We start from the raw sequence: 13,951 nt of genomic DNA, 5'->3' as shown, positions 1-13,951 counted from the left end.
CCTCCCCGATGGGTGCAGGTTTCTTTTTTGTGGGCAAGAAAGATGGCGGACTCCGTCCATGCATTGATTACAGGGGGCTGAATGAGATTACGGTTCGCAACCGATACCCGTTGCCGTTGTTAGATTCTGTGTTCACCCCCCTGCATGGAGCCAAAATCTTTACTAAGCTGGATCTTAGAAATGCGTATCACCTGGTTCGGATCCGGAAGGGAGACGAATGGAAGACGGCATTTAACACCCCATTAGGTCACTTTGAGTACCTGGTCATGCCATTCGGCCTCACCAACGCCCCCGCGACGTTCCAAGCCTTGGTTAACGATGTCTTGTGGGACTTCCTGCACTGATTCGTCTTCGTATATCTGGACAATATTCTCATCTTTTCTCCGGATCCTGAGACCCATGTCCAGCATGTACGTCAGGTCCTGCAGCGGTTGTTAGAGAACCGACTGTTTGTGAAGGGCGAGAAGTGCGAGTTTCACCGCACGTCTTTGTCCTTCCTGGGGTTTATCATCTCCTCTAACTCCGTCGCCCCTGATCCGGCCAAGGTTGCGGCGGTGAGAGATTGGCCCCAACCAACAAGCCGTAGGAAGCTGCAACAGTTCCTCGGCTTCGCTAATTTCTATAGGAGGTTCATTAAGGGCTACAGTCAGGTAGTTAGCCCCCTGACAGCCCTGACCTCTCCAAAAGTCCCCTTCACCTGGTCGGATCGGTACGAAGCCGCGTTCAAGGAGTTGAAACGATGGTTCTCTACTGCGCCAGTTTTGGTGCAGCCCGACCCTAGCCGCCAGTTCGTGGTTGAAGTAGATGCCTCTGACTCAGGGATAGGAGCCGTGCTATCCCAGAGTGGAGAGACCGATAAGGTTCTTCACCCGTATGCCTACTTTTCTCGCAGGTTGACCCCGGCTGAACGGAACTATGACGTCGGCAATCGAGAACTCCTTGCGGTGAAAGAGGCTCTTGAGGAGTGGAGACACCTGTTGGAGGGAGCGTCTGTGCCATTCGCGGTTTTCACTGACCATCGGAACCTGGAGTATATCAGGACCGCCAAGCGGCTGAACCCCAGGCAAGCCCGCTGGTCACTGTTCTTCGGGCGTTTTGACTTCCGGATCACCTATCGCCCCGGGACCAAGAACCAGAGGTCGGATGCCTTGTCCCGGGTACACGAAGAGGAGGTCAAAACTGCACTGTCGGATCCACCGGAGCCCATCCTGCCTGAGTCCACTATCGTGGCCACCCTCACCTGGGACGTGGAGAAGATCGTCCGGGAGGCCCTGGCACGAAGCCTGGACCCGGGTACTGGACCAAAAGACAAACTATACGTCCCAGCAGAGGCCAGGGATGCGGACCTAGACTTCTGTCACGGTTCTAAGCTCGCCTGTCATCCGGGGGTGCGAAGGACCGTGGCAGTTGTCCGGCAGCGCTTCTGGTGGGCGTCTATGGAGGCCGACGTCCGGGAGTACATCCAGGCCTGCACCACCTGTGCCAGGGGCAAGGCTGACCACAGGAAGTCTCAAGGTCTGCTCCAACCGCTTCCTGTGCCTCATCACCCCTGGTCCCACATCGGCCTGGATTTTGTCACGGGTCTCCCACCGTCCCAGGGCAACACCACCATCCTCACGATAGCGGACCGATTCTCCAAGGCGGCCCACTTCGTGGCCCTCCCGAAGCTCCCTACGGCCCAGGAGACAGCGGACCTCCTGGTCCACCACGTCGTCCGTCTGCATGAGATCCCTACTGACGTAGTCTCGGATCGTGGTCCCCAGTCTTCCTCTCACGTCTGGAGGAGTTTCTGCAGGGAACTGGGGGCCACCGTGAGCCTCTCGTCCGGGTACCATCCACAGACAAACGGACAGGCAGAGCGGGCCAACCAGGAGTTGGAACAGACCCTCCGCTGTGTGAGATCCGCGCACCCGACGGCCCGGAGCAACCACCTGGCCTGGATCGAGTATGCGCATAACAGCCAGGTGTCTTCTGCTACCGGCCTCTCCCCATTTGAGGTGTGTTTGGGGTACCAGCCCCCATTATTTCCCGTGGTGGAGGGAGAGGTTGGTGTGCCCTCGGTCCGGGCCCACCTTCGGAGGTGCCGTCGGGTGTGGCGCACCGCCCGTTCTGCCTTGTTGAAGGCCCGGACGAGGGCCAAGACCCATGCAGACCACCGGCGGTCCCCGGCCCCTGCATACCAGCCCGGGCAGGAGGTGTGGTTGTCGACGAAGGACATCCCGCTTCAGGTACAGTCACCGAAACTGATGGACAGGTTCATCGGACCCTTTCGCATCCTCAAGGTCCTTAGCCCTGCCGCAGTGAAGCTGGGAGCTGGAGCTTCACTGCGGATCCACCCGGTGTTCCACATCTCCAAAATCAAACCGCACCACACCTCACCCCTCTGTGCTCCCGGTCCGGCGCCGCCTCCTGCCCGGATCACTGACGGGGAGCCGGCTTGGACAGTGCGCCGGCTCCTGGACGTCCGTCGAATGGGCCGGGGGTTCCAATATCTGGTGGACTGGGAGGGGTATGGACCCGAAGAACGCTCCTGGGTGAAGAGGAGCTTCATCCTGGATCCGGCCCTCCTGGCCGATTTCTACCGTCGACACCCCAATAAGCCTGGTCGGGCGCCAGGAGGCGCCCATTGAGGGGGGGGGGTCCTGTTGTGTGGGCCGCCAGAAGAGGAGGTACTGCTGGCCCACCACCAGAGGGCGCCCTGCCTGAAGTGCGGGCTTCAGGCACGAGAGGGCGCTGCCGCCACGGACACAGTCGGAAGTGACAGCTGTCACTCATTATTTCCTGACAGCTGTCACTCATTCATACTTCATCATCTCACTCCATAAAACCCAGACGTCATCTCCACCTCATCGCCGAGATATCGTACTTCTATGGAGGTAACCTTCTCAGCCTGCAGATTCAGATAAGTGGTTACACAGACGCTGCACGAGTGTGTGTTAGAGGTGGAGGTGGCATTCCCACCGTTGTTGTTACGGGGTGTACACACACCCACACTTGACTGTCTTTGCTCTTCGCCAGCAGTACCAGATCCGACAGTCGGGGACAAGGATCACCTGGGAATTCGGGACTTGGCGGCTCCAGTATTCACCAGGTTCGGTGGCGGCGGAAATCGTGTGGTTCCGGCTCTTCTCAGGACAGACGTCTTCTATCCTCGAGCCTGCCCACACGTCACCTTTGTGGATTGACTGTTATCAGATTCTGAGATTGTCTGTATATTCGTTGTGCACCTTCACAACATTAAATTGTTACTTTTTGGCTCATCTATTGACCGTTCATTTTACGCCCCCTGTTGTGGGTCCGTGTCACTACACTTTCACAACAGGATGTGCAGCACTTTGGAATGTTTTTGTTGTTAAATGTGCTATATAAATAAAGTGGATTGGATTGGATTGGATTATAATGGAAACAGGTACATCTAAAAAAAAAAATCATAAAAAATACATATCGTAAAAAGTTCATATTTTTGTCAGGTATTTCATAAAGTGAAAATTTTAGATATTCTAGACTCATTACATATAAGTTAAAATGTTTCAAGAATTTTTGAAAATTTTAATTTGGTAATTATGGCCTTCAGCTCAGAAACTTTTATTTAATCTGTATTTAACCAGGTTAGTCCCGTTGAGATCGAGACCTCTTTTGCAAGGGAGAGCTGGACAAATATAAAGTTTCCAGTCCATCTAACCTGCATGTCTTTAAACGTGAGAGGACACCGGAGCACCCAGACAAAACCCACGCAAACATGCAAAATCCATACAGAAAGGCCACAGGTGGGAATCAAACCCATGACCTTCTTGCTGTGAGGCAACAGTGCTAACCACTAATCCACCGTGCTGCCCAAATACAAACTGTGTATCTCAAAATGTTAGAATATTTCATAAGATCAATTTACAAAGGATTTATAAGACATTTATACACTCAGTACTTGGTTTAGGCCCCTTTTCAATTCAATTCAATTCAATTCAATTTTATTTATATAGCGCCAAATCACAACAAACAGTTGCCCCAAGGCGCTTTATATTGTAAGGCAAGGCCATACAATAATTACGTAAAAACCCCAAAGGTCAAAACGACCCCCTGTGAGCAAGCACTTGGTGACAGTGGGAAGGAAAAACTCCATTTTAACAGGAAGAAACCTCCAGCAGAACCAGGCTCAGGGAGGGGCGGTCTTCTGTTGGGACTGGTTGGGGCTGAGGGAGAGAACCAGGAAAAAGACATGCTGTGGAGGGGAGCAGAGATCAATCACTAATGATTAAATGCAGAGTGGTGCATACAGAGCAAAAAGAGAAAGAAACACTCAGTGCATCATGGGAACCCCCCAGCAGTCTAAGTCTGTAGCAGCATAACTAAGGGATGGTTCAGGGTCACCTGATCCAGCCCTAACTATAAGCTTTAGCAAAAAGGAAAGTTTTAAGCCTAATCTTAAAAGTAGAGAGGGTGTCTGTCTCCCTGATCTGAATTGGGAGCTGGTTCCACAGGAGAGGAGCCTGAAAGCTGAAGGCTCTGCCTCCCATTCTACTCTTACAAACCCTAGGAACTACAAGTAAGCCTGCAGTCTGAGAGCGAAGCGTTCTATTGGGGTGATATGGTACTATGAGGTCCCTAAGATAAGATGGGACCTGATTATTCAAAACCTTATAAGTAAGAAGAAGAATTTTAAATTATATTTTAGAATTTACAGGAAGCCAATGAAGAGAGGCCAATATGGGTGAGATATGCTCTCTCCTTCTAGTCCCCGTCAGTACTCTAGCTGCAGCATTTTGAATTAACTGAAGGCTTTTCAGGGAACTTTTAGGACAACCCTTTTGAGTGAATTACTGCATCGTTGCGGCGCAGCATGGAGGTCGACCAGCCACGGACACACCGGCAGTGCCGAGATGTTACGGAAGCTTGGTTGCTTTGATATCAGCCTTCAGCTCAGTCCTGTTGGGTCGGGTGTCTCTCACCGTCCTCTTGACAATAATACCCCAAAGAGACCCCATGATGTATGTATGGGCTATGGGGCCGGTCTACTGTGACACTGCGGTGTTGGCCTGTGGAGCTCTCTGGAGTTCATTTCACCTGCTCCTCCACACAGCTGCTGCCACTGTTAATTAGTGCACAGCTTTTTAAGGTACTTGCCAGTGAGTGTCTCCATTCTCTGCTCTCACTGGGCAGACACCTCTGAGATTTTGCGAGATTTGAAACCTCAATAGGGCAAATGTTGAGATGTGTGAGATGTACAACCCAGTCTCACAGCATGTCCTGATTCAGCAGCACAAAATATACATTAATCTGTTGGTTTGTGAGATTGTCATGAAAATGCAAAATGTTTGTCATGGGAGCACAAATTTATTCTAATACATTCCGTGACGACTGCATGAAATTAAAAGTGATGGGGGGGGGGGGGGGGGGGGGGCATGGTTAGGGTTAGGGTTGGGGGTAGGGGTAGGGTTAGTAATAGTGAGTTAAAAACTTAATGATATGATTTCCTTCAAGACTGTTCAATTAATATACAAAGTGAAAAATAAACAAGTGCAATTTAGAATTCAAGAATATTTTACTGAGAGAGAAGGAAAATATAATTTACGGGGGTTGTGTCATTTTAAAATTGCTGGCGCTCGGACGACCAGGAAAGGTTTCTGTGTCTCCATGTGTGACCCTAGATTATGGAATAACCTGGCGGATGAATTCAAACTATGTCCAAATATCAGTCAGTTTAAAAATCAATATAAAAAATGATGTTTTCAAGATATGTATCTACTGAAGTACGATGAGTTTTGTGTTGTCAATTGTAATTGTAAACTGGTACAGTAATATTCATTAGTGTATGTATGTATATGTGTAAAAGTAAGTCCCTTCGGCTGCTCCCTTGTTTGCACTTGGGGTCGCCACAGCAAATCCAAGGTGGATCTGCATGTTGAATTGGCACAAGTTTTACGCCGGATGCCCTTCCTGATGCAACTCCACATTACATGGAGAAATGTGGCATGGGTGGGATTTGAACCCGAAACCTTCTAAACTGAAACCAAGCGCATTAACCACTTGGCCACCACCCCTGCCTGTAATAAGTATTTGAACACCCTGCGATTTTGCAAGTTCTCCCACTTAGAAATCATGGAGGGGTCTGAAATTTTAGGTGCATGTCCACTGTGAGACATAATCTAAAAAAAAAAAATCCGGAAATCACAATGTATGTTTTTTTTAATAATTTATTTGTATCTTACTACTGCAAATAAATATTTGAACACCTACCAACCAGCAAGAATTCTGTCTCACACAGACCTGTTATTTTTTCTTTAAGAAGCCCTCTTATTCTGCACTCTTTACCTGTATTAATTGCACCTGTTTGAACTTGTTACCTGTATAAAAGACACCTGTTCACACACTGAATCAATCACACTCCAACCTGTCCACCATAGCCAAGACCAAAGAGCTGTCTAAGAACACCAGGGACAAAACTGTAGACCTGTACAAGGCTGGGATGGACTACAGGACAACAGGCAAGCAGCTTGGTAGAAGACAACAACTGTTATGATTATTTATTAGAAAGTGGAAGAAACACAAGATGACTGTCAATCTCCCTCGGTCTGGGATTCCATGCAAGATCTCACTTTGTGGGGTAAGGATGATTCTGAGAAAGCTCAGAACTACACAGGAGGACCTGGTTAATGACCTGAAGAGAGCTGGGACCACAGTCACAAAGATTACATTAGTAACACATGATGCTGTCATGGTTTAAAATCCTGCAGGGCAGCAAGGTCCCCCTGCTCAAGCCAGCACATGTCCAGGCCCGTTTGAAGTTCACCAGTGAACATCTGGATGATCCAGAGGAGGCATGGGAGAAGGTCATGTGGTCAGATGAGACCAGAATAGAGCTTTTTGGAATCAACTCCACTTACCATGTTTAGAGGATGAGAACAACCCCAAGAAAACCATCCCAACCGTGAAGCATGGGGGTGGAAACATCATACTCTGGGGGTGCTCTTCTGCAAAGGGGACAGGACGACTGCACCGTATTGAAGGGAGGAAGGATGGGGTCATGTATTGCGAGATTTTGGCAAACAACCTCCTTCCCTCAGTAAGAGCATTGAAGATGGGTCATGGCTGGGTCTTCAGCATGACAATGACCCCAAACACACAGCCAGGGCAACTAAGGAGGGGCTCTGTAAGAAGCATTTCAACATCCTGGAGTGGCCTGGCCAGTCTCCAGACCTGAACTCAATAGAAATGCTACAAATGCTACTGTACCAAATATTAACATTGATTTTCACAGGTGTTCAAATACTTATTTGCAGCAGTAACATACAAATAAATTATTAAAAATCATACATTCATACATCAGACGTATCGTTATCTTTGGCTGCTTTCAGTGATGCCGGTATTTGGTTAGACTCTTTCTCTCCGATTGTTCTGTCTGAGTTATTTTCATTAGTTACTTCCTCCAAACCATCAACATGTTTATTAGACCCCATTCCTACCAGGCTGCTCAAGGAAGCCCTACCATTATTTAATGCTTCGATCTTAAATATGATCAATCTATCTTTATTAGTTGGCTATGTACCACAGGCTTTTAAGGTGGCAGTAATTAAACCATTACTTAAAAAGCCATCACTTGACCCAGCTATCTTAGCTAATTATAGGCCAATCTCCAACCTTCCTTTTCTCTCAAAAATTCTTGAAAGGGTAGTTGTAAAACAGCTAACTGATCATCTGCAGAGGAATGGTCTATTTGAAGAGTTTCAGTCAGGTTTTAGAATTCATCATAGTACAGAAACAGCATTAGTGAAGGTTACAAATGATCTTCTTATGGCCTCAGACAGTGGACTCATCTCTGTGCTTGTTCTGTTAGACCTCAGTGCTGCTTTTGATACTGTTGACCATAAAATTTTATTACAGAGATTAGAGCATGCCATAGGTATTAAAGGCACTGCGCTGCGGTGGTTTGAATCATATTTGTCTAATAGATTACAATTTGTTCATGTAAATGGGGAATCTTCTTCACAGACTAAGGTTAATTATGGAGTTCCACAAGGTTCTGTGCTAGGACCAATTTTATTCACTTTATACATGCTTCCCTTAGGCAGTATGATGATGATACCCAGCTTTATCTATCCATGAAGCCAGAGGACACACACCAGTTAGTTAAACTGCAGGATTGTCTTACAGACATAAAGACATGGATGACCTCTAATTTCCTGCTTTTAAACTCAGATAAAACTGAAGTTATTGTACTTGGCCCCACAAATCTTAGAAACATGGTGTCTAACCAGATCCTTACTCTGGATGGCATTACCCTGACCTCTAGTAATACTGTGAGAAATCTTGGAGTCATTTTTGATCAGGATATGTCATTCAAAGCGCATATTAAACAAATATGTAGGACTGCTTTTTTGCATTTGCGCAATATCTCTAAAATCAGAAAGGTCTTGTCTCAGAGTGATGCTGAAAAACTAATTCATGCATTTATTTCCTCTAGGCTGGACTATTGTAATTCATTATTATCAGGTTGTCCTAAAAGTTCCCTAAAAAGCCTTCAGTTAATTCAAAATGCTGCAGCTAGAGTACTGACAGGGACTAGAAGGAGAGAGCATATCTCACCCATATTGGCCTCTCTTCATTGGCTTCCTGTTAATTCTAGAATAGAATTTAAAATTCTTCTTCTTACTTATAAGGTTTTGAATAATCAGGTCCCATCTTATCTTAGGGACCTCGTAGTACCATATCACCCCAATAGAGCGCTTCGCTCTCAGACTGCAGGCTTACTTGTAGTTCCTAGGGTTTGTAAGAGTAGAATGGGAGGCAGAGCCTTCAGCTTTCAGGCTCCTCTCCTGTGGAACCAGCTCCCAATTCAGATCAGGGAGACAGACACCCTCTCTACTTTTAAGATTAGGCTTAAAACTTTCCTTTTTGCTAAAGCTTATAGTTAGGGCTGGATCAGGTGACCCTGAACCATCCCTTAGTTATGCTGCTATAGACTTAGACTGCTGGGGGGTTCCCATGATGCACTGAGTATTTCTTTCTCTTGTTGCTCTGTATGCACCACTCTGCATTTAATCATTAGTGATTGATCTCTGCTCTCTTCCACAGCATGTCTTTTTCCTGGTTCTCTCCCTCAGCCCCAACCAGTCCCAGCAGAAGACTGCCCCTCCCTGAGCCTGGTTCTGCTGGAGGTTTCTTCCTGTTAAAAGGGAGTTTTTCCTTCCCACTGTAGCCAAGTGCTTGCTCACAGGGGGTCGTTTTGACCGTTGGGGTTTTTCTGTAATTATTGGTTGGCCTTGTCTTACAATATAAAGCGCCTTGGGGCAACTGTTTGTTGTTATTTGGCGCTATATAAATAAAATTGATTTGATTTGATTTGATACATTGTGATTTTTTCCGTATTTCTTTTTAGATTATGTCTCTCACAGTGGACATGCATCTAAGATGAAAATTTGAGACCCCTCCATGATTTCTAAGTGGGAGAACTTGCAAAATCGCAGGGTGTTCAAATACTTATTTTCCTCACTGTGTGTGTATATATATATATATATATATATATATATATATATATATATATATATATATATATATATATATATATATATATGCGTGTGTGTGTGTAATTATGTATGTATGTATGTGTAGGTGTATGTTGGTGTGTGTATATATGTATGTATCTATGTATGTAGATGAAGACACGGTGTTCACTAGATGTTTATGATGACGGGATTTGAGTTTGTGTTGTTAAATGTGTTTGTATCATGGCCCAAGCAGAGGGTCACCCCTTAGAGTCTGGTCTGCTTGAGGTTTCTTCCTCAGTGCATCAGAGGGAGTTTTTCATTACCACTGTCACCTGTGTGCTTGCTCTGGGGGTTGGTAATGAGTATATATGTATGTATGTATGTGTGTATATAAGGGGTGGGTGTTTATAAGCTTTGCTTCTGCTCACCCCCTTTTTGGTCACGTCACTGTGGAATTGTCTTGTGTATCAGTTTTTGTTATTGTTGAGTTTGTGTGCCACAATAAATAAATTCAATAAAAAAAAAAAAAAACACAAAAATTTAAATCATTTTGTGACAGGAGCAAGAACAAAAATGTGAGACTGGGCTGGAGATGTATGATGGGATCAACCTTGAGATCTTTCGGTACAAAAAAAAACTGCCTTTTAAAGTAAACCGACGTTATCCACGACACCCTGCTGCACACTGGGGATTAATGACCTTGCTGAAGTGTACCTTAGTGTCCTGTTGGCCTGTTTGACCAGGAAATTGAACCTATGACCCACCTCTTTACCGTGAGGCTGCCACGACCCTTGAGCGAGATGCTGCAGAAACTGAACCTGTGTTACATAAATTCCTCATCAATCAGCACCGTCAGCCAGCGAGTGTTACTAAAATGACAGAGTGAGACATCTTTTTTTCCTCCTTCGTATCTACAGTTCACATATGAAACAGACGTCCAGATCACATTAATCCTGCTCTGTGTCTTGGCTGGTCTTGATTTCAGTCTATGGAACACTCTTTGTTTTATCTGACAGAAATATGTGTCCAAAGTCCAGAGTGCTGCTGCGTTCTTACAGCTTCCTTCAAACGTTCTAGACGTGCAGCTGCGGCTCAGATGGAGGAGCTGGTTACCACGACGTGCTCTGATGGTGCTTTACTGTCTGACTATGACCGCCTGCAGGTCAACGCGTCCTAATGTGCGGGTCAACACAAACACACCTCTAACACACTATTACTGTTCATTGTAAGTTTGATGCTTTGAACATTCTTGATCATTTCTGACACCAGCTGGTTGTCTGGTTGTATGTTGTTTGTCGTCACCTGTGGAAAACCTCACAGCTGTACTTCTGTCTGCACAAACGACAAGTCATCTGTTCGTTTTAACTCAACACATTACACTGAAACTCAAAATACTTCTACACTGACCTCAAAGGTCTATTTAACTCATCTGATCCCACAACCATTCACGCAAATTCATCATGTTCACCCAACAAATTTACATTTTGTTCACTCAGCTAAATTGTTTCTGGCTAAGTTAATTGGGTGGGAATACGTTCCATAATTGTATTATGCATTTTTTTTTTTTTTTTTGAGTGCAGCTCTAGTTATGTTTTGGCGCTATATAAATGAAAATAAATTGAAATTGAAATTAAGTTAATGCATTTTAATTGGGTGGAAATACGTTCCATAATTGTATTATGCATTTTTTTTTTTTTTTTTTTTTGAGTGCAGCTCTAGTTATGTTTTGGTGCTATATAAATGAAAATAAATTGAAATTGAAATTAAGTTAATGCATTTTAATTGGGTGGAAATACGTTCCATAATTGTATTATGCATTTTTTTTTTTTTTTTGAGTGCAGCTCTAGTTATGTTTTGGCACTATATAAATGAAAATAAATTGAAATTGAAATTAAGTTAATGCATTTTAATTGGGTGGGAATACGTTCCATAATTGTATTATGCATTTTGGGGTTTTTTTGTTTGGTTTTTTTTTGAGTGCAGCTCTAGTTATGTTTTGGTGCTATATAAATGAAAATAAATTGAAATTGAAATTAATTTAATGCATTTTAATTGGGTGGGAATACGTTCCATAATTGTATTATGCATTTTTTTTTTTTTTTTGAGTGCAGCTCTAGTTATGTTTTGGTGCTATATAAATGAAAATAAATTGAAATTGAAATTAAGTTAATGCATTTTAATTGGGTGGGAATACGTTCCATAATTGTATTATGCATTTTGGGTTTTTTTGGTTTTTTTTTTTTTTTTTTTAGTGCAGCTCTAGTTATGTTTTGGCACTATATAAATGAAAATAAATTGAAATTGAAATTAATTTAATGCATTTTAATTGGGTGGGAATACGTTCCATAATTGTATTATGCAATTTTTTTTTGAGTGCAGCTCTAGTTATGTTTTGGCGCTATATAAATGAAAATAGATTGAAATTGAAATTAAGTTAATGCATTTTAATTGGGTGGGAATAGTTCCATAATTGTATTATGCATTTTTTTTTTTTTTTTTTGAGTGCAGCTCTAGTTATGTTTTGGTGCTATATAAATGAAAATAAATTGAAATTGAAATTAAGTTAATGCATTTTAATTGGGTAGGAATAGTTCCATAATTGTATTATGCATTTATTTTTTTTATTTTTTTTTTGAGTGCAGCTCTAGTTATGTTTTGGCGCTATATAAATGAAAATAAATTGAAACTGAAATTAATTGAATGCATTTTAATTGGGTGGGAATACTTTCCATAATTGTATTATGTATTTTTTTTATTTTGAGTGCAGCTCTAGTTATGATTTGGTGCTATAGATAAATGAGCTGAAACACTGAGCTGAACAAAAAGCAGTATTTTTGAAAAGGGTTACGTTTTCCTGCTGTATTGTTGTTGGTTTTTTGATCAGTGACGTTACAGAACGTCCACACAAGAACACATTGAAAACACGAGCGTCTCTATTTTTAGAAGATGTGACCTAAGATCTGGAGTGAGAACACATCCAGCAGCCCTCCTCCCTGTCAGCCAGCACTGATTGTGTTCCTATACAAAGTCAGGAAACTGTGAGAGCTGCCTCATTGTGAGGAAACACAAGAACTCTTTTGGCTCACGTACAGAACTCGAACTAACACATTAAAATCTGCTTCATTATTATTACATTTATTATTATTATTGTGTATGTACTTAAAATAATTAAAGATGTTTTCATATTTATAATCAGTTAATTTAACTCCAATGTAGCAAATAATTCTTCTCTCCACGTGTGTCAGTCAGGTCCATGAATATTTTTTTGTGATTTTTAAATTTATTTTTCTCTGTTCACCACCACAACAGACTTGAAATGAGACACACTTGGAATTTTGACTTTTAACTTTAATTTAAGGACTTTAGCATAAATAACATAAATATCACATTAACAATTTTGGAATTACAGACATTTTTATAGATTGTCCATTTTGCAGCCCAGAAGTAATTGGGCAGACTGTGTCTGAAGTATAGGCCATTCTCCACAACTATACAAAGACAAGCCCAACCCAGTCCCATGAGTTTATTTTGGGCTCCTGTCACGAAATGAGTCAAATTTTTGGGACAGGGCTTTTTTTATTTTATTTTACTATTACTAGCCCTACCCCTTGAAGAAGATGTATCTGCAGATAAACTCAGTAGTTTCAAAGCAGACTGGACAAACACAAACCACTTACACTGTTTGAATTATAAAGTCAGAGACCATGTGTATATCAGATGAATCTGTACTGAGAGGCCAACCTCAGACCGTCGGCCTTCCAACTGTACAACAATGAATGTATAATTCCTAAATGGTTAATGCCATATTTTTGTTCAATCCCTTGAATATGAAGTTAAAGATCTGCACTATGGAGTTTTATTTCAACTCCATTGTGGAGGTGTACAGATGCAAGTTTACAAAAATTGTATCACTACACACACACACACACACACAGATAGATAGATAGATAGATAGATAGATAGATAGATAGATAGATAGATAGATAGATAGATAGATAGATAGATAGATAGATAGATAGATAGATAGATAGATAGATAGATAGATAGATAGATAGATAGATAGATAGATAGGCTATAGTTTATCTGTACAAAATTTATAATATATACAAAATGTTTAGTTATTGTTTTATATGATTTGATAACACTGGATTCTAAGAACAATAATTCTTTACAGGTTAATAATGTTAATAATCAATAATTCTTTACATGTTAATATGAAGGATGAAAACAGAACAGAAACTGGCTTTATATATATATATATATATATATATATATATATATATATATATATATATATATATATATATATATATATAATGGTTCAAAAACAAAGCTGTGGAGAATCTGGAGATTTGCTTTGAAAAATTAGTAACCACTATTAAAATAAAAACAAAACAAATAGCTATACAAATATCATATAAACACTGCTGCCATATGTACAGCTGTGTGCAAAAGTTGGATATGGACAATTA

This window comes from Thalassophryne amazonica, chromosome 2 (genome assembly GCF_902500255.1).
Source record: "Thalassophryne amazonica chromosome 2, fThaAma1.1, whole genome shotgun sequence".
Taxonomy (NCBI): Eukaryota; Metazoa; Chordata; class Actinopteri; order Batrachoidiformes; family Batrachoididae; genus Thalassophryne; species Thalassophryne amazonica.
The sequence above is the reverse complement of the archived record's forward strand: the minus strand, read 5'-3'. Positions refer to the sequence as shown.